The sequence below is a fragment of the Camelus ferus genome, chromosome 7 (assembly GCF_009834535.1).
Source record: "Camelus ferus isolate YT-003-E chromosome 7, BCGSAC_Cfer_1.0, whole genome shotgun sequence".
Classification (NCBI taxonomy): domain Eukaryota; kingdom Metazoa; phylum Chordata; class Mammalia; order Artiodactyla; family Camelidae; genus Camelus; species Camelus ferus.
The window spans coordinates 53,644,147-53,670,054 of record NC_045702.1 but is presented as its reverse complement, the minus strand read 5'-3'; the positions used below and the strand labels follow the sequence as shown (position 1 = coordinate 53,670,054).

At 36.2% G+C, this 25,908-nt stretch overlaps 2 long non-coding RNA genes across 2 annotated transcripts in view; one reads left to right on the top strand and one right to left on the bottom strand.

Annotated features, from left to right (window-relative positions):
- The window catches only part of LOC116664949, a 370,748-nt gene extending 364,975 nt beyond the window's left edge, over positions 1 to 5,773 (top strand). The window contains exon 5 of the long non-coding RNA XR_004321504.1: positions 5,009 to 5,773. This is a non-coding gene — a long non-coding RNA (uncharacterized LOC116664949). The remainder of the gene's footprint in view (positions 1 to 5,008) is intronic.
- Positions 1 to 25,908, bottom strand: part of LOC116664951 — a 191,412-nt gene that overhangs the window by 128,256 nt on the left and 37,248 nt on the right. The gene's annotated exons all lie outside the window — the stretch shown is intronic.

The following is a 25,908-nucleotide window of genomic DNA, read 5'->3' as shown; positions in this document are numbered from 1 at the left end:
TATTGAAAGGTGCTGTTAGAGAAGATCCTGAAAGTTCTCATTTTCAGCAAAACATTATTTTTCTAAGTTTACAGGATGATGGATGTTAACAAAGCTTATTGTGATAATCATTTCACAATACGTGTAAGTCAAGTCCTTATGCTCTACAAGTTAAACTCCTGCAGTGCTAGACATCAATTATGTCTCAATAAAACTAAAAGATAATCATGTAGAGTAGACTATCTGCAACCTTGTAATATAAAATTGGCAAAACATGGAAAAATTTCATGCCAATTACTACTGAAATAAAGGTCAGTGACTTCACATAAAACTGGGCAAAGGCTCTAGTTGCTGATGATTCCCTATCTCCACAGCCATTCCTTGCAAACTATGTAACTAGCTCCTCCATCTCAGGCTAGGGGTAGACTGGCCAATCGCAGGCACTGACAGAAGACTGAGGACGGCAAGAGAGAAAGGATTCAAGATATTTCTCTGTCTTTATCCATCTCTGGCACTGTTTTCTCCTAGTAGTGGTGTCCCCATCATGATCTAAACTCCTGCTGCACAGCCCTGGCTTACACTGGGCTTGTACTACTAATATTCAGACTCATGGCCCAACAAACTGGGTACTTATCCTCAACGGCACTAAGAAGCAAGAAAATGCAAATAAAATTTTCAAATACAGCTAGGTTGTTCTACAATCATGTTATCAAATGTTATTTAACACACATTAAATATTGTTAAAAAGGCCATGATACCCAAAGCAATCTACAGATTTAATACAATCCCTATCAAATTACCCAGGACATTTTTCACAGGACTAGAATAAATAATCCTAAAATTGATACAGAATAATAAAGGACCCAGAATTGCCAAACCAATACTAAAGAAAAATAACGAAGCTGGAGGACTAACCATCCCAAACTTCAGACAATACTACAGAACTACAGTAATCAAAACAATCAGACATATGCATCAATGGAACAGAATAAACAGCCCAGAAATAAATCCACACACTTATGGTCAATTAATATTTAGCAAAGGAGACAAGAGCATACAATGGAGTAAAGACAGTCTCTTCAGCAAATGGTGTAGGGAAAACTGGGTATTTGCATGTAAATCACTGAAGTTAGAACACTCCCTCACACCATTCACAAAAATTAACTCAAAATAGCTTAAAGACTTAAACATAACACAAGACACTATAAACCTCTTAGAAGAAAACAGACAAAACATTCTCTGACAGAAATCTTAGCAATACTCTCCTAGGGCAGTCTACCCAAGGAATAGAAATAAAAGCAAAAATTAAAAAAAAAAAAGGACGTAATTTAACTTATACACTCTTGCACAGCAAAGGAAACCATAAGCAAAACAAAATGACAACCTACAAAATGAGAAAAAGTATCTGCAAAAGATGAGACTGACAAAACCCCAATCTCCAGAATATATAAACAGCTCATACAACATAAAACAAGAAAAAAACGAAACACCCCAATCCAAAAATGGGCAAAAGACCTAAAACAGCCATTCTCCAATGAAGACATACAAATGGCCAACAAGAACATGAAAAAATGCTCAATATCACTACTTATCAGAGACAAAACTCCATAAATGATAAGAGCTGTAGAGGGTGTGCAGAAAAGGGAACCTCCTACACTGTTGGTGGGAATATAGTTTGGTGCAGCTGTTATGGAAAACAGTATGCCAATTCCTCAAAAAAATAAAAATAGACTTATGATATGATCCAGCAATCCCACTCCTGGGCATATATCCAGAGGGAACCTTAATGCACTCCAGTGTTCATAGCAGCACTATTTACAATAGCAAAGACCTGGAAACAGCCTAAATGTCCATCGACAGATGACTAGATAAAGTTGTGGTATATGTATACAATGGAATACTACACCACCATTAAAAAGAATAAAATAATACCATTTGCAGCAACATGGATGGACCCGGAGAAGGTCATTCTAAGTGAAGGAAGCCAAAAAGAGAAATAAATATACCATAAGATATCACTTATATATGGAATCAAAAAAACAAAGGCAAACAAATTTATATACAAAACAGAAAGAGACACACAGACATAGAAAACAAACTTACAGTTACCAACGGGAGAAAGGAGTAGGAAGGGATAAACTGGGAGTCTGAGATTTGCACGTACTAGCTAATATATATATAATAGATAAACAACAAGTTCATACTGTGTAGCACAGGAAACTCTATTCAATATTTTGAAGTAACTTATCGTAAAAAAGAATATGAAAAGGAATATATATATATGTTCATGTAGGACTGAAGCATTAAGCTGTACACCAGAAGCTGACACACTGAAAACTGACTATACTTCTACATATATATAGACAGAGAGTCAGAGAGACAGAGAGAGAGAGAGAGAGTGAGCGCATACAAGCATTAAAGGCTCAACCAAAAAAAAAAAAAAACTGTTGGAATCAACTAAGAAATATAGTAATTTCTCATATAGAAACTTTGAGATATAGAATGGTTTACTTTCACAGGGGAAAAAAAGGTAAAGCCCCACAAAATTGAGAACACATTTTTAATATTTAGAGAATATCTCCATCATTTGGACAGTGGCTTTGTTTTCCATTTTATTCGGTTTGTTTGTTTCTAGCCGTCACTTAACGAAGAGTTTCTATCACCGTGCTGTTATCCTTACAAGACATTTTTACCTCTCCAAAATTTCCATAAGATATTTGGTTCATGCCAAAAGATCTTTGACATCTGATCCTATCTAAAACATAATCATATTGATCCATACCAAATGGTTTTGGAGAAGACCAAATATCAAGGACATTTTGGCACTGACCAAACGTCCTTTGGAAAGGACCAAAACGTCTGCTCACCCTTGTTATAAATTTGACTCACACTGAATTGGTCTGAAGGATTCTAAGCAAATCAAAGTTATTATATTTGACTTTCAGTATCAGAGTATGCGTTCACTGGACCTACTAATCAGTTATAATGCTGTTAAACGTACTGCCATCAGCACTCTGGGGAGACAGGAAACCCTAATTTGTGGTATTTGCAGTAACTGCAGTACTCTCATTATGGTGTACGTTTTGTAGACAAAGTAGTGAAGAGATACTCATAAAACTACCAGCCAGTCTCAAAGCTAAGCTTTAAAACCTTGTAAATTTTTTATGGAAGAAAAGCTTGACATCAACTGTCTCACGCAGAAAGAATATTAGAGATCAGCTATTACATAATACCACTCATAGAGAATTCAAGTCTTACGACAAATGAAAATGGACACACGTAAAGGCAATTTATATTCTCTAAAGCCAATTATCACCTTATCTCCTAATATACTTATTTACCCCTTTCCTAACTTGTAGACTCATTTATAACTTCAAAAGTTCTGTATATTATATTGTAATTTCAACTTAACCTGCATCCTTTTACTTTCATATTACTAAGTTGATTAAAAGCATTTACAATCTAATGCTATGAAATGTGATTAGTAATGTCATATTTCTTAAGGTTATTTTGTCAACACTTGGCACACTGAATCTAATCTGATCAAGTTATAGATAATATTACCTTGTTTACAAATCTGATTTACGGTAATTGGCATAAAACTATAACTCGACTTTAATAATTTATCTATCAATTGGAGACATAGCAGATCATTTCATTTAATTATATCCTTTCAAAAAAGTTGATATGAAGAAATTTTAAAAACGCTGCTTCGCACTTCAGGCAACTGTAAGATACTTTACATCACTCATTCATTTGTTACTGAAAGCTGCTACTCTTCGGATGGGAGTACCTTTAGTGTGAATCCTCTACATAAAATGGGTAACTATATTCTTTGAGAAATCTACCTTTAGATATAGTGTATTCCAGTCCTGTAATTCTTTTTCTTTTCTTCCAAGTAAAAGATCTGTTATCACTAGATCACTATAGATTAAGACTGATTGCGTGTGTCACACCCTTTCCATGTTTCCCCCCCCCCAAAAAAAATTGTAAATAATTGGACAGTAGTTATTATTAAAATTATCCTCTAAATTAGTTTCTTTTACAAGATACTCCAAGGCACTGCCAATACAAATGCAGTCTTAGAATCAAAATCTCAACTGTGTGGCTGTAAAAACCTTTGTTAAGAACTGAGAAAAATTTAAGAGTATGCCTCATTGAAACATTCTTCTAGACAACCAGGCTTCTAACACTCAGTCCAAGGTACAAAGAGGGCTTTTTCAAAGAAATTTCCAGCTCTTTAGTCTCATAGAATGGACTCAAATTTTATACTCAGGAAGGCCACAAAGTTTCTAAGCCTGTACTGAAAGGAACACTGATCACTCAAAATTAAAACAAGTCTTTGAGACCCCAAATTCTAGCAAGTAGGACACAGCCTAAGAAAGCTGCTCACCTGCATACACGGGGTAGATTTTAGGGCCAAGGATGACCCATTTGGGAGAGATGGGAGCACAGAGGGTAAAGGCAAGAGGCATGCACAATCCATCCAAGAAAGTCATAAGGACTCCTAACCAAGGGACAGGCATGTGCCCAGGTAAATTTCAAGATTTCTGTGGACCAGTGACTACTATGTGCTTCCCTCTTTTTGCAAATGAGAGTCTTCATTGTACTGTCCTCATCTCACCGTGGTATATTGTGTTTGTGGCAGTCAAGTAACTTGACTATGACAGAGTCTATAGCTTTGCATATCAGGAAGGACCTGATGCACTTCATCTCAACCTGGACTTGACTAGATAACAAGATGCTGAACTCTGAGCCTGATGCAATAACGGGATGACACTTCGCAGTTCCTGGGGAGTGCTGAGGGTATCTTGCATGCAAGACAAATTTACATAATTTGTAGCTGCTCTAAAGACGGCCCGTTTTTATTCTTCTTCCCATCAGTATGTGGACTTTATTCCCTTTCCTCTTGAATCTGCATTACCCCTGTGACAGCTTAACAAACAGAATGTACTGAAAGTGACAGTGTACCAATCACAGATAGACTTTTTAAAGAGAACTTATAGGGTGGTCTACTTCCTCCCTCTAGGATTTCTCACTCTTGGAAGACTACTTCTGGGAACTCAGTCATCACGCTGTGCAGTGCCCACGACAAATGTACGGGACACCTCCTGATGTTCCAACTGTCAGTCTCAGATGAGCTCCCAGCCACCAGCCTGCATCAGATACTGACCATGTGAACCGGCCATCTTGGCCGTCCAGAACAACTGATCCCACACATGATGCGACCAAAGTTGACATTATCAGGTAAGAAAGCCATGTAGCTTAACACAGTCAACACCAAGACCAGCGAGCAATAATAAAACAGTTGTTGTTTTAGGCTACTAAATTCTGGAGTGGCTTGTTATGAGACAGTAAGTAACTGAAATAGGGGGTGTCCGTGTGTGGGCGGGAATAAAGGCATGAGAACGGAAGAGACTTAACAGGCGAGAAAGTTACATGAAAGAAAAGAGGCTGACAAGAGAATCCTGGGACTTCAGAACTGCTACGCAGAAGAACAGAAGACGGCAACAGAATCTGTGAAACATGTTCATAAAGGTAGAAGGGAACAGAGGAGATTGGGAGTGACCTCTAAGCCAGTGGAAGAGACAGGAGCCACAGAGGTTAGTGCTAATGAGAAATCAAATAAGATACAGCTGGTAATTGCTTGTTACATTTAATGACATGGAAGTCAGAGGTGGTCTTAGCAAAAATAGATCGGCAAACTGACAGGGAAGAAGCCAGACTGGTAGAGGTAGAGGTAGTTGAAGAATAAACAGTAAATGAATAGAGAAAAAATGTATGTAAAGGTTGAAATTACCTGTATCTGCTGATGAAAAGGAAAACAGTACACAAGTCAGGGTGAGAGAAAAATATTTTACTCTTTCCAGAAAGGATCCTCAAACAACAATACATCCATTTAGGCACTGTCTATGCCCATTGTCCAAACACACAACAACCTCAAAAGAACATTTGCTACAAAGCAGATTTTGTAATAACTTAGCTGTATTATGGATCCAAAGGAAATTATTTACTGACATATTAAATGACCGTGTTAAAAATCACATAATGAAATCAACAGTGGATATTTAACCTTAAGATTTTATAGCTCTAAAAGACTATCTTTTAAAAATTTAGGAAAATTCGTTCTTCTAAAATAAACTGCAATTTATCTTTTGAGTAGACCATCCCTTTTTAGGGAAGGAATTACTAGAGTAATACTCAAAACTGTGAAAAAAGTCTACTTACTGCTATGAAATAAAATACAGAAAATCATTTAGCTTGACAGACTTCTGAGGAAAATTGTGGGTACCTAACACTGTGGGTAAAGTTAGATAATGCCCTTCCCATACGTATGTCTATCTGTACATGAATTTACACACATGCATAAGCATCTTCGGAGAGCTGCATAGCTTACACCCTGGTTCTTATTCTGGGTGTTTCATAGTTATCAACATGTCTCTGAAAGAATGAGTTGTTGTGTTCAAGTAAGAGTAAAGAGTAGCAAACACAAATGGCACTGAAAGAGAATACAAGAAAGGGAAGGCTCTGGACAAGTGACTTGGGAAAGAGAATACAAGAACGGGCGGTTAGAGGAATTTCCTGAGAGCAGCATGTGGCTTGATTCAAAAAGCCATCTTGATCCAGATATACTGGCAGTAGAGGAAGCGATCTTGGGGCAACTACTACGAGGGTGTAATGTGAAAGATATAATTATACGAAAAATCGGTTAAGTCATTCTTCAGGATAGAGGCAGTCTTCTGAGAGAACTCCTCACAAAAAAAGATGCACCCTCCCCTGCTCCCTGAGATTCTTTGCAGTCTCAAGAAATCAGCAGCCTTGATCGGGGAACTTGGGTGAGTCAGGTCACTGACCCACTTTATTTTCCCTACATCCCTTGTCTATTCTGGGGTGTAAATTACTGCCTAATTGACACTCTTCCCTTGGTCAAAATTGTCTTTGCTGACCCATTCTCTCCTTAACTTAGTCTGACAGGAAATTAGCAAAAAGGGGATTTTCATCCTGTTCTCTTCCCTCTTCCAGATCTTGGAACTTTTCATTTTCAGGAAGCTGAAGAATGAGTTAAATAAAATTCTAAGAGCAGTTAACAAGACCACATAAGATACTCTGTTTCTAAGATCATCTTATGATGCAAAACCACAAACCAGAACAAAATTTTTTGTAATATTTAAGCAATCTGCTCAATTCCACCTGTTGCAGTTGAAGGAAAGTAAGGACAGGGAACAGGGACAAAGTAATTCTTTCAATCAATCAAATGTCACTTCTTTGATTTCTAGCCCAAGCAGAGCAAATCAGGAAGCTTCCATAAGCTCAACGAGCCTCCCAAATATGCCTTTGTGCTAGCTCAGCTCTTGCCAGTTGCCACCCTCTCTAAGCATCCTATTTTGACAATAATCCTAAGTGCTTTCAAAGTTTTACTACTACATACATTAAAAACTATATGCTAGACAGTATTTTTTCAACAAGTGCTAAAAGATACTAGTTTTGTGCCCTGATTGTTAACATGGATCAAACACAACAAATTAAAACACACACACACGCAAACAACTGCAATACCAAAAATGCCATCTGGCTTACTTAGCACCAAGTCACCAATACTGAGAGAACATTTCAACGTATTAACCAAATGCCCTCAAATTAAAATAAAACCAACCAATTTCCAAATTGTTGAAGGTGTATAATTATACCAGTACTCCTCAACTGGAAAGGATTTTGTCTCCCATGGGGCATTTGTCTGAAGACGGTTTTGTCTGTCACAACTATTGGAAGAGGTGCTACTGGCATCTAGCAGGGAGAGACCCCGAGATGCCGCTAAATGTCCTCAGAGACACAGGCCGACCCCTCCGACAATTATTAAAACATCAAAGGGGCCAGATTGGAGAAATTCTAGACTTATCCAAAGTCCAATTTCTTTCTCTTTATTTATGAAACCTCCTCCCCCTGGTTTGTGACAACAAAATAAGAGCATAGGCATGGAGAAAGACACATACATTCCAATCCAGGATGATTTTCAGTGAATGGAGAGGAAAATTACTATTGCTATATCTGAAAACAATACCTGGACATTAAACATTTCAGTGAGAATACCCAACAGACTAGAATCTTTGTACAACTTTATCTTTTAGATAAATTTGAACTTCAGCAACGTTTTGAAATACAGGTCAAGTCTCCAGTATTCTAATTTTATAAACTTTCTACAATGTTCTAAGCATTTATTTTTCTCGTGCAAATGCCAGACAGGATACTGAGGTACTCAGGAGAAAAATGACTCCAAATCTATAGACACAAGACTAATATTACAGTGATTGTTTTAAGTTACAGACTAAAATTAGTAAGATCAAAGTAAAAAAATACGATTTAAATTAATTCAGTTAAACATTATTAATCAATACCCACTTCCATTAATTTTATTTTTCCCACCATTCAGACTTATATACTAATTTTCAGAGGTAGAAAAAATGAAGGAAAGGGTATACAAATTCTTCACACAGATTCTGCGGCAATGATCTCAAGAGGTCCAGTGGGGAGAAGCAAATTGACTCTCTGGGAACTTTATTAGGTAAGAAGGACACAGGCTTCAAAAATGGCCCTGTGTTGAAGATAAGAAAAATCTTTCCTGGCAACACTTTCTTTTCCTTTCCAAACACTTCATTTACAAGAAATGCCATGATAAAAGTTTTGGGAACAAAGTCTATATAATCTATGTGTTTTGTCATATGCAGACACACACCGTGAATCCAAATGATAAGCTAATAGTTCATCTATATTGAGTTTTAGCAAGGATGCAACCATATTACAATATTTCAACTTTAGAGAGAAAGGGGTACTGGTTTTTAAACTAGGATGATGAATTGACCCAAAAGTTCCTCTCCTAAAAGACAATCCTTAGAACACTACTTTCTTACGTTGCCATATGGTGGGGGGAAGGGGGGAATGTTCCTAAGAGGTTTGGAACATACTGCTTATGTTAATTCTTCTTTGAGATTAAAGAAGCGTTTGAGAAGTACATATTAGAAGAGTTAAGTCTTTGAGAAACCTAGTTAACTGTTTCTAGCATGTGACATTTTTTGTTGTTGTTGAGTTATCCAGTGTGGTCTATAAGCCAATTAACAAACTTCGGCACTAATATCCTGACTAAAGTTTAGAAAATAGATGTCTAGGACATGAACAGTAGTGTTGGAGGTATCAGCTGTCTGTTGCTATGTAACAAACTATTATATCCTAGTTTCCATGGGTCACAGGTCAACGAACAGCTTAGCTGAGTTTACTGTTGAAGGTCTCATAAGGCTCAAATCAGGAGTGGACTACGGCTTAGGTCATACATGGACCTCAAGAACCCCTTTCAAGCTTAAGTGCTGTCAACATAATTCACTTCCTAGTAGCTATAGGACTCACAGAGCTTGCTTCTTCGGGGCTAGCAGGAGAGGGAGCATTTCTGCTGCTTCAAGTCTCCGACCTCCAGTCCTTCCTTTAAAGCATTCACCTGACTACATCAGGCCCATCCAGGATCATCTCCTTTTTGATAAACTTGAATCAACTGATTAGGAACCTTAACTGCATCTGCAAAATCCCTTCACTTTTGCCATAACACATGATCTAATCACGAGAGTCAAATCTCTTATATTAACAGGTCCCAGCTACACTCGTGGGCGGGGGATATACAAACACTTGAATACCACAATATGGGAATCGTGGGGCCATCTGGTGATCCAGTGTGCATTGAAGATTTTCATGAAAAGCAGTAAACATAGTAGACAGCTCAAAGGAAAGGATAAAAAATCATAAAAGGATCTCAGACCCACAATCACCCTATTTCCCAAAGGCCTACCGATGGCCAGTGTTCCAAGAGAAATAATTACCATGTCACAGACTGCATTCTTCAGACTGCTTCACTTAAGAGTATTTCCATTCACATAAGTAACTATTGCTCAAAGTTCTAAGCCAGGACTAAAGGAAACATGCAAGGAAACGGCAAACATTTTCTGGTACCTTTTCAAATTTATTATTAGACTGTTATCCTGGTATTTTTTTCTAATGAACATTTAGGGCCATTAAGTCACTGGGCAAGGATGAAAAATATATCACACTTGGCCCATATTGAAAAAATACATTATCATGCCTTCTCAAGAAATGGCAAATCACATTAACAGACAAGCCATAATAAAGTTCAACAGAACTTGTCAGAATTAATTTCTAATGCCTAGAATCTAGATTTCAAAAGTCCTATTTTCCCAAACTTTGTCTTCACTGAAAGACTGCAAAATTTTTTCTGATGACAATCACTAGTGAAAATGTTTTTACTATCTTGACACTAAATAATCCTTTAAGAAAATTAGCCTGTGACAATGAGTGTGTATATGTCCATGAATGACTGAAAAATTGTGCTGAACACTGGGATTTGACACAACATTGTAAAATGATTATAAATCAATAAAAAATGTTAAAAAAAAAAAAAAGAAAATTAGCCTAACCTTTACGTTATATTCAAACTTAAGAGGAAAAAAGAAAACAACTAAAAAAGTAAGGAAGAGACAGAATATTTTTTATCATAATTAACTTCGAGTTTAACCTTCTTAAAATGAACATATGTAATGCAGAAACACAACCCATGGAAAGCAACACAGACTGAAGTCTATTACTGTCTTTGTTGTTTTATTAAATCATACATAATAGGCTTTTTAAGTGAAAGTAGAGTCTCATTCCTGTATTTACAATTATGGTTTTTCGTCTATTGATTTAAAAAATATTTCGTTTCTCTTCTCAACAGGAAGTATGAGATCACTGATAAAACTCAAAGCCATATGTCTTGATAGAGCACTGTTCTTTGCACCAGTTATTCTCTGTACTTATTGCATATTTTAAATTATTTATATTTCAGAGGAAAGGGTTAGCTAGGTGATTTACGTACAAGCTGGGGAAATCCCAGTCCACACAACTAGCTATACAGAAGACAACTGAAGCTTACTTCTGAATATTTATAGGTATTTTTGAGAATTACATTATTATCCTGATTTTGGAACTGACAGCAAAAAAGCAAGAAAAGTTCCTTTTGGAGAAAAAATACAACAGATCCAAGTTTCAAATCCCACTGTACTGGGACATAAATCAAATAGAAAGATATAATTTCATACAGAGCTGATTCTCTATTAAGAAAGGGGATGTGGGTTCTGGGAGGCATGCACTTAATTCTGACTTATGCACACCACATTTTTGTCCGTAGAATTGTACAAATCGCCCTGTGAAAAAGGTTAATCAAATGTGTAGCGTGACTTAGGAGAAAATGCCTGGGACAGCTGACCGATTCATATCTGCTGGGGGAGATCCATAATGTCTCAATTCTTAATTATCTACTCTTTTGTGCATTAAAAAAAAAAGTGGCCAATAAAATGTCAGCCAAGAAACGCAGTGTTCATTCCTTTCAGGTTTATTTTAAACCTACTGCACTTAGGCTAGAGCAAAATCAATTTTTCATGAATATCTACCCCAGTAGATTGCACCTCCAGCCAGTTCAGCTCCCCAGAGAATTTTCAAAAGAGATTTATCAAGTAACAAGTAACACCTCAGGAAAAAGAAACAGGGTTTTTAATTGCTTTGTGCGCCCCATAATTGAAGGCAGGCACCTTCTTGAGGCACTGGCTGCCAAGAGGAGTGAGACTCCAGTTGGCCCTGCCTAATTAATCCTGTGATACAAACCTTCTGGCTTCAATTTTCACATTTCTGTCTCTTTTTAGAGGTGATAATAAAACTAAAAATTTATGTTGGTTACTGTATGACTATAACTGTGCCAGCGGAACACAAATAAAACCATATGGGCTCAGGAGACCTTGTCTCCACATTTCTGGTTTCTCTGTGGTGTGAGGCACAGGGGCAAGATCTGTGCTAATGAGGACAATGTAGGGAAAACTCAGGAGCAGGGCAGCAGGGCAGGTCAGCTCCTGCCTGTGAGTCCGCTCTGCTAGGATGACTCATGGAAGCATACGCCTTTTTTTATTGACCAAAAAAAAAAAAAAAGCTCAAAATAGAACTGTACGTGCTGAAAGCTCAACGGCTCAGCAACGACAGATCACAAAACTGCACAAAGCTTTTAACGATAAAAAGACAAATTGGATGGCTTAGCCTTAAAAAAAAAAACCTGTCCGAGCGATAAGCGCACAGTCTTGTATCTTAATAGCTTACCTATTAAAACGAGTATTAAACATCATCTGTGGGAACAGCATTGTCTGTAGTTGAGCTGCGATGTGTGACACATGTCCCTCATAGCAAATTGGCTCCATTTTTGACACAGGTCAAAACTAATTTGGTTTAATGGAGAACTTTTTTCACAAATATTAACATCATTGATAAATGCCCTGTGGAATGATACTTAAATAAAGAGGTGTCATTAAAAATGCCCCGTCAATAACACATAGTTAGTCCCAGGACAAAATCTATAAGCACAGAAGCATGCAGATTTGTCCTTTTATTAGTGGTGAGACATGCTATTTGTGTTATCCAAAACTATAATACAAAAATACAAAAGCCATGCTATCATTGACATTTTGAACAGTTTTTCCTACATAACACTTCTTCTTCCATCTTGAAATACTCACTGCATGGTTATTTCCAAACAACAGAATGAAAATCTGAAAGATACATCGAATCATGCTGCTCATATATACGTCATCCTTTTTAAAGGGAGAGAGAAATTTCCAAAAATTATGGAGCCTTGGTTATTTTCGTATGCTTAAGATTTTCACAGGTTCTATCACTTCCTTGAACTTTCTTCCTTTTAAATCTATGTTTATATATTTTGGATAGAATTTCCACTCTTTCTGCTGAATTTTTAAAAATATGGGAGCCATCTGGTGGTCAATGATTATATTTTTTCTTAAAAATAAAAACAATTTTGTGTCTTGCAAAATAAAGCATCCTTCTGTTTTTAGGTTGAGTAAGCTTTTTTTTGAGTAAAAGCATTTTAACAAAGGCATCAATTCCCCATTCACATATACCTAGTTAACTGAATATGAAACTAACTTCAAATACTCTGTCTTTACTGGACATGTCAGCTATTGTTTTAATAAATATAATATAGACTATTATTTCCACATGTTTCATACATTTACAGATAACTGCTTTACATGATGCAGGGAGCTGAGAAAAATACAAATATGTTGTTATAAAAGCTTTATAATATGTGGGTCTTCATACTTTTTAAAACAAAACAAGTGATTTTTATAGAATATTCTTCATAAAGGGCTATTTTAGGGAACTAAGTTCAGGATTCCATAAATACATACATATGTGGAATAGAATTTGAAAAGTAAAGATTAAAAAATAAAAACTATACAGGTTCAAGTCCTGGCCAGTGATGTGGGAAACATCAAAACAGAGTTGACGTTAATAGCGTCTGTTGAAATTCTTCATGCCTTGTTCATACTGATTTATAATATGCTGTACATCTTCAAAACGGGCATACTGGATATATATGCACATATATATACATGCATATTATACAAATATACACATACACACATATTATACAATGAGGCTTGTTGTGAATAGCTTAATGCATAATTTCACTCTGATCTCTAACTTATGATTAACTATTGATTTTTTGTTATTAGACTTGGTTACTTGGTTTTACTATTAACACACATCGAGTATTTACTATATGGCAAGTTCTTGACTAAAAGCTTTTATAAATGACCTCATTGAATCCATATAAAATACTACCTACCAGGTACTATTATTTTCCTACTTAACTAGTGAGACATAAGAGGCTCAGAGAAGTAATTTCAGTAAGACTGAGTGGCCTTGGTTTAACCTCCATTCTAACACAAAATACTACACTTTTATCATTCAAAATCAAAATGACAGCCAAACACCCTAATTACTTTTAGTTTTACTATGTTTACAACAACATAATTATGTCCTCAGTCAGCTTTGAATTAGTAGGTAAGGCACCTACTTTATAATCTAAATCTATTACATATCTACCAAGTAACATAGAGACTAAATCATTATGTAGAAATCAAAGAATGCCTGTGTATTTGTCACCTATTGTTTCAGTCCATCAGGCACTCTTTCCTCTTCCCCTTCTACAGAGAACTCCTCCCTTTCCACTGAGGCTCAGCTCTCTCTCTGCTCCATCTCTGCAGTTTGGGGAAGGGTACCAATCCCAGGACTCTGGGGAGTGGGCATGGAACCCCGGCCTGGCCATAGTGACACATTCAGGACAGAGTACAGGACCCAGCCAGGACAAGCAGAAATACTCCCTGGGGTATTTCTACCTTTGGAATGGGAATAAGGACGGTGAGAACTCTCTCCTCTTGCAGATCCCTAAACTGACATGATACAGGCACGAAGCTGTACTCACCCCTGGGCCCCGTGCCAGTCCCCTCAATACACACACGCTCTTCACTACCGGAAGGGATAGAAGAGAACGAGGTGAACACACACAGAATTATGAAGAAAAGCAGAAAGTCTAGAGAAGATATAGCCTGCTTGTCTACCCCTAAGATCCCCAAAGCAGTGTCAATCTTACAGGAGTTACTTCAGTGTTCATGCTACCTCAGAATCCTTCCAAAAAACCCATAGGAGTTTGTTCTGTTTGTGGTTGTTGCTGTTTTGGCTTGAGCTAGTGTGAGTTGGATAGCTGTCACTTGAACATAAGAAGCCATTAGAATTGTACAACGATTACAATACTAGGTTCCTTATAGCAGAAAACACAGATAACCAGTATTTAGCCAATAGTGTCTTCTGAGCGTGTTTTAAGATAAACAATTTCCCTAGGAAAAGAGCCAACGTGCCTGCTTATGGCAGGGAAGTGTGACACAAAGCACCAGACTGGTTGCAGCAAACACAGGAATGAGCCAATTTCCAAAAGCTCAACAGTTTTAATCCCTACCAGCAGTCAATTTTTGTTTTTATCTCACCCTTATATGTGTAAAACCGGACTTAAAATTTGCACACTCGAGGAAAGACACAAACAAACACACACCTTCCTGATTTTAACAAGATCACATTCAGGCCAGGTAATAAGTCCTCTTTGAACTCCATCATCATAGTCCACAGATAAGTGGCAGATATACGGGAAGAAATAGTGTAAATTTGGAGGATGTCAGAACAAATTTAGCTATTGTGCCTAGAGACACAGAATGAAATAAGCCAAATACCATATGCTTTTAAGTTGGACCACTCTAGCTTACTCTCCCAGCTTTGATAAGTGTTATCAGTTACATACTTTACTGAGTCTCTCTGAATGTCCATTTCCTTTCCAATACAAGACAGGAACCATAGTCAACTTCAAGAATAGACGGAATCTATGAAAAGAATAGATGCTCACTAAATAGCAGCTGTTGCTGCGCTTAACAGGTTTTTATTAACAGCAGTATTATTAAGTCTGCATATACTTTTCTTAACCAAAGCACTGGAAAAAAACATGACAGAGAAAAAAGTTTTCCTTATTTACTAACTTTGCTTTTTCTCAATTTTCACAATAAGCTTCTTCTAAAGTCACTAGCGATCAAAAACAACAGTTGAAAAATGTACTGCTCAAGTATAACTGTATGGTCATCACTGCCGACATTAAATATTCTATTATAGTTTTCTTTTACAGTGAATCTTACCATTTAGGTTTATCATGTTTTTCCAAATACTCCATTTATTTATTTATCTTTTGTTTTCTAAAGTGGAGAGGAAAGAAATGTTATGGTTTCACAACCCAGTCTTCAGACACTCATTCACAAAAGGTGCACAGTGTATTGTATAATCTGTACTGAATCACTGTTAGCTATATATTTGGACAAAACTATTACATGAAAATATTTAATCTGAGAAGGATTTATTTTAAACAGAGTAAAGCCAAGTCTGAAAATGATTCCCATTATAAATAATAAAATAGCTCAATGTTTCCCAAACTTTTTTGCTCACTGCAATCGTTGAGAAACTTGAAAAAATACTGAGTTTCACTCCCTATCCACCTGCTAGATTTATTATTTAATTGGCTTTGAAATTGGTAGAAGACCAGCCGGTGATTCTAATGTGCAGCAAGTTTGGGAAACACTGGTCTAGCTTCCCCCCGGTGTCTCATGATTGCTTAAGCAGTTCCTAGCTGTTCACTGTCTTTTTCTCTAATCCAAGCATTCCTTAGAGAAACTTCTATTTTGTAACAGATATTGGGGGGAAAAAAGCAAACATTTTTCAATCATTTCATGAAACGAATGTGTTTCATTCTCCAATATTCAACATACTCTGGTAGGGACTAAAAAGCAAGAAAAAAAGTACAAGTTCTCAGAAAATTTTTACAATACAGTTCCCATGACAGATAGGACAAGTACACATAAACATTTTAAAATTCTAAGTATCTCTTTAGGAATAATAATCCTGAGAGGAATTAAAGGCAATGAAAATATTTCTTGAAACACAAGTGAGCCACGTAATTGCAGCCATCATGGAGAAATTCACAGATGATTTTCCTTTGCCAGCTGTTTCTCAACTGTTAGTGAAGTTTGGCTGAAATTGAGACTGTCATCTAGAAACTACCTTGACTGACATTCATCCACACTGGACGTGACCACACAGCTACACATATACAGCCCTTGACTCCTAATAATACTATCTCAGTTCCTTGAATCAGGTATCTAGTCCCATCTGTATGGACATATGAAATGCTCATGCTGAGACTCTGGTGGCTGAGAGGCATTAAACTGTGTACAGTATCCACAGTCTTCATTATCATACAAAGAATACGGGGAAAGTCCCTATTTACACAGATTTCTTGACTGCTTTCTAAAAATCCAGCTAACACCACAGCTTGGCATTACTAGATTTCCAAGTTTTATATCCCAACATTGCAATCGTTATACCAAACCTACGAAGGCGATTAAGGGTGGTCGTGTCAAAGACGGTACTTAGCACTTGGCCTGGGACATGGTAGCCACTCAATAAACATCTCTTTTCAAAACAAAGGTAATGTCCAATTCCACTGTCTTAAAATGATTGTGTTACTTTCAAAAGTGTTTACAAAACATTCTTTGAAGTCATTTATAGGAGAAGTGCTACCACGTTAGTGAAATTGCTGCCAACTACTCACAGACTTAACTGATCTTCTGTGGAAACATGGGTGGGTTTTCCTTAATGGCAGTGCACTCTTTCAAAAATCAGTTGTTGATTCCTAAGCAGTATTCTAAGGACGCCCAAAGGTTTTGTTTTGTTTTGTTTTGTTTTTTCCGCCAAAACAGGTTATGAAAGGGAGGCAGAAATAATCGGAGGTAGAATAATAGTTTACTTCTCTGACCTTCATTAAGTCTTCATGGAGGAAACCAAAGTCAGAGAACATCTGAACTCTGTCCAAACTTCAGCTGTATTTTAAAATTTTAGGTTAGAATGCATAATATATTAATGCTATACAACTTTTATTGTGTTCACTTTAAAATTTATATTAAATAGATTGCTACATTATGATAATGTACTCAATTACCTAAAGCAAAGTAATACAATGATTAACTGACTCTAAACATTGGTTTATGGTCAGATTATAAAGTATTACAATGATTAACATTATGCATTTTCATAACACTAGAAAATTGCAGGATGAAGTATCTGTGGATTGACTTGGTGCCATTAGGAATAATAAAACACTGGTATAACTCAGTCTCAAGTTACATCTTGAGAGTAAACTTGGTTTTAAATCTCCTCTCTAAGTGGTTGGGAAATTCATTAATTTAAAATGCCCAACGCTTGCCAAACACAGGCTAGTGAAAACAAGTATTCATGCAAATTTACAATATTAAGCAAAATAGGGCTTAACTAACAGCTTTTAAAAATCATTTTCTCTAGTACTTTGCTACAGAACAACCAGAACACATCAATTTTATTTATTATGTATTCTTTCAATGAAGAGATAACATTGATATATTCAAGACTTATCTTAAAAATAGATCTGAATCTGGTTATGACCTTAAAAAGTACAGTTTCAGATTTAGAGAAGCCTAGTTCATCAGTTCTACAACATAATCTAACAGACTGATTCTTTCTTGAGAGCAGGCAATGCAGAGAAATAAAGATCTGGAGGAGAACTCATGGATTTCATTGTTTCTTGAAGGGAAAGGGTTGGAATGCAGGTAGGCACCAATATAAAAGACTGGGGTATCAGGGCAGAAATCTCTAGAAAAATCCTAGTGATGGACTGACGCTGGAGAATGCGTCAGCAGAGCTGTTGTGCTTAAATTCTTTTGTTGCTACATAACTGCTATATAATCTTAGGTAAATTAACTTAATCTCCCATCAGTAAAATGGGCATACCTCTCAGCTGTTGAAAGAACTGAATAAAAGTTGTAAAGTGACTGGCCCATAACAGACAAGAAATTGCACTTATTTTTATTAACAATATTATTATAATTATTACTACTTGATTATAACCAATTGATTATTACTGGATTCTAATGACAGGGAACGGTTTCAACAGGAAAAAGAACAAAGCAAAACTGGGAAGGCTAGTTTAAGAATACTGGCTTGATGAACATGGTCTGACTTTGGGAAATTCTATCAAGCCCTAAAATAAATCTGCTGGGCTTATTTTATATTACAGAACTTCAGATGTCCCACAGTGACAAGTGCCTAGTCCTCGGAGAGGAACTAGAAGAATGTGAGTCTTCCCTGAAACTAAACTTCTATTATACATATTGCTTCTTCAATGGTTAATCCATCACAATGCGGTTACTTATGTTTTTGTCCACTTTCCCTAGATTATGAGCAGTTTTCAAACAGGAGGTCATATTTTCTATAATTCTGGCTCTCAACACACTTATAGGCTGATAATAGAAGCTCAATAATGATGGACTGAATTAACAAGTAATTTAATGAATGCCTAAGGAAAAATAGAAAATGTTCCACTTAATGAATCCTATTGCTGGTCTATATTATATTAAAGTTTTAACATCCACTGGTATTCATATGACCATTTAATTATTTTTATAAACTTCCACTGGCATCCATATAACCATTTAACTGCTCGTTTGAAAACCCTTTCCCTGCTTTATCTATTATCTACAATATTAAAAGCAAGTATTAACTGAACAGGGCAGTCACCCTTTTGCCATGTTATGTTTCACAAAATTCAGAACATAGGTATAAGCACAGTAATACTAGACTTTTTGACCTGGCCACTATAACATAATATTCTAGAAAGTAATAAAAGTCAGGCTCATTAGTTCTTATTGCCTACAAGAAAGTCAACGTGATGTTCCTGGGCTGGGAGGGCTGTGAAGCAGCAAGATGACACCAAAGCCGTTTTGTAAACACAGAAAGAGGAATTCACTATTCTGTGATAAAAACGGAACTATACAGTTTGGATTTTTTTCTTTTTTTTCAGTTCCATGTCTCTCTACACCGTATTGATATCCTTCTTGCTGAACTTAATTTTGTTCTGTTTTTCTTAACCTTAAAACATTTGGAGAACAAATTTTTAATATCATTATCAGTGTGTAAACTATTGTGGCTTGTGGCCTCTTTTTTTAAACTGGTCTGCATGAGTGAAGTACAGAAATTTTAGTCACCCACGCATACCCTTTTTTTTTTTTTTACTTTAAATTTACCTTTGGTCCAGCCTATTTATTTATTTATTTATTTATTTATTTATTTATTTATTTATTTACTGACGTATAGTCGACGTACAACATTGTGTTAATTTCTGGTGTACAGCATAGTGATTCATATCCTCTTCATATTCTTTTTTCATTATGGGCTATCACAAGGTATTGAGTATAGCTCCCTGTGCTATACAGAAGAAACCTACTGTTTATCTATTTTATATACAATAGTTAGTATCTACAAACCCTGAACTCCCAATTTTTCCCACTCCCACACACACTTCCATTGAGCAATGTATATCGGTTTTGTGACTCTTCTCTATGTTACGTTTGTTCTGATCATGTTTATGGATTCAATTTTATGGATTCAATTTTATGTCTGTTGGATCTAATAAAAAATTAAAGCTTTCACTGTGTATGTATTGTTTTAAGTTTATTTTCTAAGTAATTCATCTTTACTGCATTTCATGAAAGTGTCATTCGGTGACAGACTGAAAAAAAAAAAGGTGGGAGGAAAGAAACTAGTCCTCCACCACAGACAGTTTGAGAAGCATTGTCCTAGAATATTACAGCCCTTTCCCCTTACACAATTTCTTTAAAAAAACAAAACAAAACAAAACAAACAACCAAAAAACCCAACTATTTTTTAACTTGTTAAATAATTTGTAGTTTTTTTTTTTTCTTTGCTCTTCTCCAGGTGCTCCATTCCATTTGTTACTTACATGGATGCAAAGTAGACATTACCTTAACAAACCACAGAGTTATCAAAACTGAGTTTTACAATAACAGCAACAACAACAAAAATAACCCTGATCGTATTACTTCCCTGCTTAAAATGCTTCAGTGCCTTCTCCTTAACCAGTATCTTTAATGCTTCTCAAGGCTTAAGATACTCCAAGAGCTGTCTCTGATGATTTTTTCACTTCATCTTCTCTCCAGCACCCATTCTCTTCCTCTCCACTGCAGACTGCAGACCACAGACATAAGCCTTCATCACCAGGCCTCAGAATGTACATTTACCCTCTCTATGTAACTCTTCTATATTTCTCTTTCTCTCTCTCTACGTCTAGAATGTACGTTCACCCTCTCCATGTAACCCTTCTCTCCCTCTCCCTCTCTCCCAAAACCTACCCCACCCCCACCACACAAATACACGTGCACGTGTGCATACCCCCATGCCTGCTTGCTAATATTGTTAACACTGACTCTTTGTAGATGTCAGACTCAAGGGAACTTTCTCCTGAGTCCTTGGCCTATTATTGATACTGTTAGTTCTTCCAATTTTCCTTAGATAACATTTACTACATATATAAAATGTTTTTAATAGCTATGTTTTTCACTGGGCCATGGAGGGCAATGAAAGGGAAGGAGACTGATTTCTGTCTTGGCTTTTGGCTTTCCCAGACCCTCGCTCGGTACCTGACCCATTAAGCGTTCTTAATATTTATTAAATGAATTAATGCATAAAAGTGATACATGAACTGGTGATTTATAATTACAAATTCTCATAAATTCTTTATTCCTTCATATCTTTCTGCAATACTCACATAATGTTTTGAAGCTTTATAATTATAATGTTAACTTATAAAAAGAATGTTATAATCTCTTGTCTTCTTAAAAACCTTACTCTACATAAGACCTTCTCTCTACAGTATTTGCCATACAAAGAAGTTTGTTGTTGAAAAGTTCAGCTTGTCATCTGGCAGTTTATTTTTCTAACTTGTCAAGGGTTTTTAAAATTCTAATCCTTTCCTCAATGTGAAACAAAACCTTATGAAGGCAAACATTAACCTGGGGAGAGGAGTGAGATAAAATTCGTGGAATTCAGTGTAGTTTGCTGTTCATTTGAAATTAGACTCTTTATAACTCCATTATTTCAGATTAATTTACACTAACTTCATCTGTAGCTCAGACTTCAATATATGCTTTTTTCTGCTTTAGTCTTTTGAAATAATGCCTGGTTTCTATAATTTAGGTAGTACTTTAATTATTAATTTAAAAAGATTTGTGCACATTTATACTGTATAGCCCAGGGAACTATATTGAATATCTTGTAGTAACTTATGGTGACAAACAATATGAAAACGAACATATGTGTGTTCATGTATGACTGAATCACTATGCTGTACACCACAAACTAAAACATTGTAAACTGACTATACTTCAATAAAAATATATATTAAAAAAAAACATTTGTTTCTTGCCCACCTATCAGGAGCTAGACATTATGAGAAGAACTTTCACAAAGACTTTACACTCACTGTATGCCTGTGAGGCTCTTATTTCTGACAACCTGAATCCTAGAAAAATAAAGTCATCTATATTAAATAAAGTAGCTGAACTCTGGGAGAGCCAAAATTCAAACCAAAGCGGACTGATTCCACATCTAGTACTATTTCAAGTCCTCTTCTTATCATTGTCACTGATATTTTCTAAAAATATATATGGTTTCTCCAGCAGCTCTTTCAAGATTAAAAAACTCTAAAATAATTGCCCTTGAAACTTGCAAACTAAAACACATTCAGTACATTCACTAAACCAAATGGAAACCTTATAAAAGCAAAATACAAAGGAAAATGGTTAGCACATAGGTGATTTTTGGTGCAAAATAAGAAATAACGAGTGACCGAGACCCATGTCATCAGGCTGACTTGATGTTAAAGGAATGTAAAGCCAACTGTCCAAGAGTCAGGTGAGCTGGCTTGATGACAACACTAAAACGCAAAAGCACGTCTGTACAATTAAAATTCCAACTTATTTTAATAACTTTTAAAGCAGGAAAACATAGAACTCTGTGGACTCCTCTCAAGAATAACAGCCTATCAGCTGTGAAACACAGATGATTCCTTTCCTAAGGGACAATATTGCACTTTCTACCAGATTCATTAACTCTATTCACACTTCTACTCAAGGATAAAGGAAAAGTAATACACCTGTAGGGAATGTGCTTTCCTGTGAAAGGGAGGCCACTTGCAAAGAAAGACCCACAGACCATCACAGCACTCAAATTCCATGATCTAAGAACGCTGGTTGCTCAGAATGTACTGCAAATGTGACGAAGCTAATTATCCAATCACTCAGCCATAGTGTGAGTTTTCTCCTGTACAGTACATAATCTGGCCAACTGTGTCACCAATGTTTGCTCTTGATCACAAGTGGGATCAGATATGAGTCTAACCAGCCACAAACAAGTTAAAATAAATGACCTTCAATTATTTGCCATTCCACATGAAAACAAACCTGATAACATGTCTACAGAAGCACTAAATAATTTATCAGTTATGCGAAAGTCTCTTCAGCATATACCTGTCAATTTTATTATATATGCTTGCAGAAATAAATCACCACTAGCCTTCATAGCAAATAAAAACAATAATTTTCAAACAAAACACTATTTAAACTAGCAACCGGATGCTAGTCTGGAATGCAAATTTTTTTTGCTCTCACTGTATAGCTTTGCCTCCATAAGAATAAAGAATCCTATTATAAAAAAAAACCCATGATATATAAACAGGCTACCAGAGATTTAAACATGGCTACCAAGCCATGTAATAAGGAAGACTGGCTATTGGAAAAGGTACAAATGTCCTTCAGAATAGCATTCACATGAAATGGAGTTTGATTGTTGCTTTGATCATAGGGTTAGAAGTGATGAGGGAGGAAATCTTATCCACTATATAAGCTGAGTGTGGAAACCTGTATTAAGCAATCTGAGAAGCTTAAGTACAGAACATTAAGTCTCTAGAAATACCTTCTTACACATACAACTGAAATGGCAGAAAACAGAAATCTTCGGCCTTGCATAAATATATTTCCACTTTTCAATTTATAAGAGCAATTACTGTACGGAAGGATATTTCACAGGGATTAATGACCACCTGAAGGTAATGATTCCTGCCCTCATGTTAGGCCATCAGCTCCCTTCAGAGATAAAACCTAATCAATCTGTCATTATTGAGTTGAGGTTATATAGGTACTTAAAGAAAAAAAAAAAAAAGAATTCTCTCCTTTGATGCTGATAAACTCCTGAAGATAAAGGAGCATGGCCCTCTTTAGCAGGACGATCCTGATTGACTCTGTCCCCAAAATCTGCATAAAATCTAACAGTCTGACTATAAAACTAAAATACTTGCCTATAGCCACATCACATTAAGTCACTGATGGGATGAACTTAAGAAGCCACAACTTCTCTGTTGCTGTGAGGGGTTATTTGCAACAACAGCTTTCACCCACTCAACAAACATTATTTTGGGAGACAATTAAGTACCAAGCATTGTCTCAGGGGCTAGAAATACAACTGTGACTAAGCACAGTCCCTATCCTCAATGGATTTTTAGTCCGCTTGGCAAGAAAGTCAAGTGATAAAAGAATTTCAAAACAGAGTGCAAAACTCTACTCTGGCTGCGGGGTGGAAAGAACATATAACCAGTTATTAGAGCAGGTATGGGAGGTGATTGGAAAAGTTTATCCATCAGAAATGATCTTGAAACAGAAAATAATTGGGTTAAAATGTACATCTCCCAGGTAGAGTTGATAATACATGCAAATACCTGGAGATAATTAAAGAAGAAACAGTACATCCAAGCTGCTGTAAGTTGTTCTGTTTGGTTCAATAATTCAGGGTTTGGGTGATCAGAGATAAGGCTAAGAACTAAGGGGAGACTAGGGCATAAAGGTCCCTCACAAACAACATTAAAGGTCTTATCCTGAATGAAATGGCACTCATTTGCAGTTTAGACAGAAGGACTGACATGATCAGATCTTAGAAAGTCAACTTTAAATCAAAACTACAATGAGGTATCACGTCACTCAAGTCAGAATGGCCATCCATTCAAAAGTCCATGAATGATAAATGCTGGAAAGGGTGTGGAGGAAAGAGAACCCTCCTACACTCTTGGTGGGAATATAATCTGGTGCAGCCATTAAGGAAAACAGCATGGAGATTCCTCAAAAAACTAAAAATACAGTTAAGATATTATTCAGCAATCCCACTCCTGGACATATATCCAGAGGGAACCTTAATTCAAAAAGATACATGTACCTTAATGTTCACAGCAGCATTACTTACAATAGCCAAGACATGGAAACAACCTAAATGTCCATCAACAGATGACTGGATAAAGAAGCTCTGGTATGTTTATACAATGGAATACTATTTAGCCATAAAAAAGCATAAAATAATGCCATTTGCAGCAACATGGATGGACCTGGAGATAGTCATTCTAAGTCAAATAAGCCAGAAAGATAAAGACAAATACCATATGATATCACTTATACATGTAACCTAAAAAAAAAGACAAACTTATTTACAAAACAAAAATAGCCTCACAAACATAGACAACAAACTAATGGTTACTTGGTGGAGGGGGGAGGGATAAATTGGTAATTCGAGATTTGCAGATACTAATATATATAAAATAGATAAATAAGTTTATACTGTATAGTACAGGAAACTATATGTAGCAACTTATGGTGAAAAAGAATATGAAAATGAATATACATATGTTCCCATATGACTAAAGTACTGCGCTATACACCAGAAATTGACACAACATTGTAAACTGACTACACTTCAATAAAAAATATATATAAAAGAAAAAAGAAAAGAAAGTCAACTTTGGCCAGAGGGTAGGGTGGATCAGGGTGGAGCTCAGCCTCCCCTCTGTGGGCTGGAAAACCAGTCTTGCAAGGCAGTTAAGACATGACAGTGGCAGGGGAGAAAGCACAACATTGATATTATCAAAAAATAATGAAGTAGAACTTAAAATTTACTGGACATGAGAAATGAGAAGGGATAGACTAGGATTTCAAAATGTGGAATAGATAAACAAGATTATACTGTATAGCACAGGGAAATATATACAAGATCTTATGGTAGCTCACAGAGAAAAAAATAAGACAATGAATATATATATGTTCATGTATAATTGAAATTTTGTGCTCTACACTGGAATTTGACACAACATTGTTAAATTATTATAAATCAATAAAAATGTTAAAAAAAAAAAAGAAAAAAATGAGAGAGGAGGTGATATTCCTTAAGAGAAGGTGAAAAGCAAAAATTCAGAGTAGACAAGACTTTCTCTATGGGACAAGTTTTAGGGGACATCCAAGTAGAAATGTCTATTAGATATGTCAGTGTAAAAGCCTCAACCTAAAGAGAAAAGGCTGGGATAGAAATAAAGACTTAGTAAGTATTTGAACACATATATGCAAATTAAAGCTTTCACAGGGGCTCAAACTGCCTAAGGGGTATAGTGAGAAGAGGCAACAAGACAGGAGATGAACTGAGCAGTCAGCTAAGTATCTGAGAACATTTGAGTGATGGGAAGCAATAGAAAGTCTGTGGGGAAACACA